Genomic DNA, 6,111 nt, shown 5'->3' on the forward strand with positions numbered 1-6,111 from the left:
ACATAAGGAACTGGGCCTACTATACTGACACGTACATGTGTGCAAGTCTAGTCTATGAAAATTAGGTCAACTTAAGGAGGTGGCCAAGGGGAGGTGGTCAACAATAGAAGTTCTACTGTATTCCTCTTATAGTGACTCATACCTTAAATTCCTTCTTGTCTGACAATTTTATTATTTTTATTTTCTCTTTTATTATATTTTCCGGGTATTTTTGTCTATCCCTTTATTTTCAACTTTTCTTTATACTTTAAGTTTCTTCAAAACTTGGAGTATTTTTCTTCTAGTAAATCTGGTCCATTTATTTATTTTATTTTATTTATTTATTTATTTTGCAGTTTTGGGCCGGGGCCGGGTTTGACCCCACCACCTCCAGCATATGGGACCGGCGCCCTACTCCTTTGAGCCACAGGCGCTGCTCTGGTCCATTTATTTTTTAACTCAATCTAAGTGTCTTTTAATAGGAAAATCTAGTCCGTTGACACTTACTGAAATGATTGAACTCCTTCTCCTATCCTACATTATCTATTTATTGGCTTATTTTACTAATCATTTCCTCCTTTGACTTGCCTTTATTTTTGCAGCATTGTCAGATTAATCTTTCTCCTTTCTATCTTGTTAATATAACTTCTTTTGTAGGTTTTCATTCTCTTTCCAGGTTACTTTCTCTTTTCCTATTGCTCATAATCAGATAAATATTTCTTTACCGTTCTATGAAAAACAGGCACGTACTTTTCTCACTAAATACTCTATTCCTTCACTGTTTCCACTCCTTATCCCAAACTTTGGAAGACTTTGACTTCCACCACAGCTGCCTACCACTGTCCAGATGAGAACTTTGGAACATTTCCCTCTTCACCACCCAGCCGCAATGGCCAGATTTGCTGAGATTCACTTACTATTTTTAGCACCAGACTGTTTTTAAGAGTTGACAAGGCAGATGGTGATGTGATCAAGTCAGAATAGACTTTTACAGACTGGAGGACCCAGCAAGACTCATAGTCAGAGGGATGAGCTTCTCTGACCTTTGAGTATCCAGGTTCTGATTTGGGCGATGATATCTCTTTACTGGTCTTCTAAGATTTTATATTCTTCTGGTCCTTCCCTGCTCTTCTGGAGATTTTGACTCACAAAGTAAAAGAAACTGGTAACATATTCTTGAATGCTTTTTTAAGGACGAACCGAGCACCAAGCTTCAGGACTGACCAGGGCAATTTCCACATGGCCCTTTTTTCTCAGTGGTTGGCAGTTTTCCACATTGTAGCTTCCAGTGTTGTAGGTAAGCATCCAATGCCACGATGATCCCTTCTTCTTTAGGATTACCTGGCTCTTCCCAAAGGAAACTCGTAAGATTTTTCTCTATTCTTACAGCTCAGAGTTTATAATATTATGCCTAGGAGTGTGTCTTTTGATCGTCAGTCTTGGAACTCAAGACTCAAAGAAACTCAAAGGAACTCTTTGCAAGTGTCTCTTCATCTCAAAAACTTTTCTCCTATTTTTGGTGGCCTCTTCCCAGGAGTGTCACATCCCTCACCCCTCTTCTGGATTTCCACTCTCTCCTGACTTCTATCTCTGTAATTTTGCTCTGTGCTTTGAGGTGTATCTTTCTTTCTCTGACACTAATTTAGACATCGACAGCAACCACCTTCTCCTTCATCTCTTGAAACATTCAGCTCAAAATCATCCTTTTTTGGTCCCAGAAAATCAGAGGCAGGGGGTTGTGGGGCACTTATATCTCCTTTTCTTATTCCTTGATTCAAGTTACCTATGCCAGAAGCTATTTCTATACTGCGGGTTCTGCTTGTGATTCTTCTCCCTGGCTACAGGGCCCCACTAGGAATCTTCTTTTTCTTTGTACCCTGGAGCTCTGCTCCAGGTCCTGAGGCATTCTGCATGGCAGCCTTCCCTACATGGTAGAAGGAACCGTCGCGTCAGCCTCCCCAGGCTCAAGCTTAGCACCAAGTGGGTTACGACTGCTTCCTTTCTAGTCTCCTCACCACTCTCAGACTCAGGGGCAAAGGCAACTTAACCCACTTAAGGAGCTCCTCAAGAACTGGAGACCCACACACTCACAAGAGTGTGAGTTGCCCCCTGGTTGCCTCCTTAGGGCTCTCGATTCAGTCTCCAGGCAGGGAGGCAAGTCTTGCCCCAGCTCTCTGACGGGATTCTGAGATGACCTGCAGTCTCACCCACATCCCAGACCTTATCTGCCTCTTGGAAGCCCCAGCAGGTGCTTTGCTCAGAAGCAGCAGATGGGTTAAACTGCAAGTAGAAAAGAGGCAGGATGTGTTCAAGCTGTTATCTTTCCAGAACCCTTTGTTCCCCACATTTCAGAACTCCTTAACATCTTTATTTTTTGCATTCTCAAGTGCTCAAAATGCTACCACCCCTACCTCAAATCTTCTCTGGTGCAGATTCAAACAATTATGATGCTTTTGGAAGCTACCTGAAACTGACTAACTAAATAAGGAGGTTGTTTGGGTTTTTTGTTGTTGTTGTTGTTGTTGTATTGTTTTTGTTTTAATCTCAATAAAATGAATTTCCAGGTAGGGTGGGCTTCAGAAATGGTTCGTTCAGCATTTCAGTAATGTCATTAAGATGCAGTTTTATTTCTTCGCTCTGCTTTGCCATCTTTGATGCTGGCTTCATCCTCAGGCTGTTGGCATGCTGGCTGCTGAATTCCAGGCAGCACATGTAGACAAAACAATATCCAGAAAAAGAAAAGTAAAAATCACCCAGTAGACATCCCCTCATATCTTACTGGCCAAAATTGGGTGACATGACCATTCCAGAACTTGGCAGAAGCAACAAGATAAACTGTAGACTAATCCCCTCTACCCACGTGGCTATTTGAGAAGATACTTGGAAATCAGAGAACACCTGCTCACAAGCTAAATGTTCCCAGTTCAATAAGCAATTTTTCACACAAAAAGACTAGTTGGCATGTGAGTGCTCACCATATGCAGAGTGCCTCACGTACCCATTCCTATTTAGTCCTCATCACAACCCTCTGAGGTGGCTAATATTATTATTCCTGTTTCACAGAGGAGGTACCTAGAACTTAATTTTTTCAAGGTCCCAGGTCCCATGGCTGGTGGATCATCACTTCCTTCTTTATATTAACGGATCTATGTATCTGTGAATGCAGCCTCGCACTGTAGTCAGTGACAGAATGTGTCCTTGATATAGTAACTCCTTTGGATACCATGTGGAGGCTGTGATCAGGTACTCTACTTTAAGACATTGTCTTTTCATGTGATGGAGCCTGGTAACCAGCTAAAAGTGCAAACCACGTAGAACGGACCACTAGCTGCGCCCTCCTTGGCGCAAGCTCAAGAATCCTTTTCTAAGCCTCAAGATCTTACTTTGGAGCAGCTGAGCCCTACATTTTAAACACTCTTGGCTTGCACATATATTTTGTATATTCCCTAAGGGACTAATATTTATGAATGTATTCATTTATTTTATTTTTCTGAGACAGTCTCAAAAATGAGTGTCACTCAAGACACTCTCTTGCCCTAGGTAGATGCTGTGGTGTCACAGCTCATAGCAACCTCAAATTCTTGGGCTCAAGTGATCCTCTTGCCTCAGCCTCCCGAATAGCTGGGCCTACAGGTACCCACCACAACGACTGGCTATTTTTTGAGACAGGGTCTCACTGTCGCTCAGTCTGGTCTGACTCCTGAGCGCAAGGGATCCATCTACCTTGGCCTCCCAGAGTGATAGGATTACAGGCATGAACCACTGTGCCCAGCAGGAACTAGTATTTATCTAGGAAATCAAACAAGTTATTTCTATTCCTGTCTATGCATGTAATTTTGCACTGGGAGCTCTGGGGTGTGTGTGTAAGTGGTTTCCCACTATAAAAGCAATGTATACTCCAAAACATTAGAGGCAGAAGATATGTGTCATCCTCTTCAACTCTCCTTTCCTTCTCCCACTCCAAGATAATCTCTGTTAACTACGTGACATAATTCTATACACTCTTTTCTGCAATACATTTATTTTTTCTATGGGAATATTCAAATACACATAAGTGTAGAGAATAGTAAAATAAAACCAGATGTACCCATCACCCAACTTCAACAATCAACACTGGAATGCACTGTAAAATAGTTAACATCATACTTAGTGATTGAAACAATTATTTATTATAAAAGGAATCCAGTTTATTAAAAATTCAAGCAGTGTGGAGGGTATAAAATAAAAAATAAAAATCATTTTCCTCTTCCCAGACCCTTAATCCCAGTGCTCAGAAATAACTTAACGGCTTTTAATGTATTGATCTAGACATTTTCTATGAATAAATTATACATTTTTACAAATGGAAAATAAATTTACACAAGAAATCAGACCATGTATATGTATTATATATACTTGCTCTTCCACTTAGTATATCTTGGCCTTCTTTAGAAGAAAATACCTGGAGGTGGGCTGCATTCTTAAACAGAGCATTCCTCTGGAAAGCAAACTTGACTCATGAGTTTGGGGAGGGGAACAGCGAGCCAGGCTAGTTAGCCTGGAAGATATATTCTGTCTTTACAGTTAAATTCAAGAGGGGGATTGGCATGCTCCCATCTAACGGGCACAATGTAAGGGTATACGCCGCCTGTGTGAAGCACTCAGCTACAACCTGGACTTTACCTAACAACTGCAAATAAGGTAACCTAATTGTACCCTCATATTAATCTGAAATTTTTAGAAAAACTGGAATTCCATGGGAAAACTGAAAAATGTTTGTTTGGAGTTTTGCTGCAAGAAAATACCATTTTCAAAATGTTTAACTTTCACCTTTCATTATGAAATAGTCAAACAAGTACCATAGACTATTAGGAAGAAAAAATCCACAAACATGAAGCAGCCAGGGTGACCCGTTTTATGAGTTGGGCTTTCTGAGTATTTCTTTCTATCTGGAGTCATCATTGGTTAGTTACAGGCCCCAGTGCTAAGCTGGGCCTTTCCCATTTGTGCAAAACATGGTGGGCACGTTTTTAGTCTACAAATACAGGCATATTAGATTTTGAAAGAAAATCTCTCTACAAGGATGAGGGGAGGTTGTGCCAGGGGATTTAGAATCGGACGTGTTACAAGTTAGAAACGTGGCCATCAGTAACACGTTGTAATGAGACTCACTTTTGGACCTATCTTGCAAAATCAGCTTCACTGCCTATTTATAAAACACACATCTTTTATTAAAACAAATGTTTATTGAACATCTATTATAGCCAAGTGCAAAGAAATGGAAATTAATGAGGTACAGTCCTATAGAAGAACAAAGAAGGAACTGGCAGTCCAGACAAAAAGTAGGACAGCGCATCAGTCAACTGCCCTGTAATTACATCATTTCTTAAAGTCTGCGGCAGTAAGTTAGGGCTAAAGCAAACTTTTACCAAAACTCCAAAACTTAGCTCCAGCTCATCCCTGAGGAAGTCATCCTGGCCTCTCCCCACTTGTCTACCAGGGTCAGTATGCATCTCTCCTCTGAGATTCCAGGGCACCTAGTGTTTGTAGTTTCCAACACAAACGCCTCTGTATTACAACGGTTGGTTTCTTTCCTTCCACTAAAACTGTGAGCTACTAAGACAGCCTGGGAGGCTGGGAGAACAAGTTGCAGTAGGTTGGGACGTGAATGGGAATTAAAGTATCACGTTTTGCTGTGTTATAATGTGCACTTTTTGTCCAAATTTTTGAGGGAAAAAAAGAATGTGCCGCATATGAGGGTAGTGTGGCTCAGGAGCCCAGCGGGCCTCCTGGGACTGCTGTGCCCTCCTGCCTGGGCCCACCAGGCACACTGGGCTCCAGGAACCAGTGCAGTGGGCAGGAGCAGCCTCCACCAAGCACCACCATCAGGGGAGGAGGAGCCAACGTGTCAGGTTAGGAAGGGCTCCAGGGAGAGAGGGAAGGGGTGGCCTTCACAGAACAGGTGACTGCAAGAGGGCAGTGTGATCGGCACATTTACCAGGAGAGTCTTAGCCCTCCCCAGATGTGTCTCTCCTATCTAAGAGCCAGCCACTTTCATGAAGGGCATTTTCCTGAAAGTTTGGGCCAAAAACCTGAGTGTGCATTAGACATGGGAGCACATTCTACAGGACAAAATATAGGCAGCTAGGAGTC

Source organism: Otolemur garnettii, unplaced genomic scaffold (assembly GCF_000181295.1).
Source record: "Otolemur garnettii isolate 467f Iridium unplaced genomic scaffold, OtoGar3 scaffold00011, whole genome shotgun sequence".
Taxonomy (NCBI): domain Eukaryota; kingdom Metazoa; phylum Chordata; class Mammalia; order Primates; family Galagidae; genus Otolemur; species Otolemur garnettii.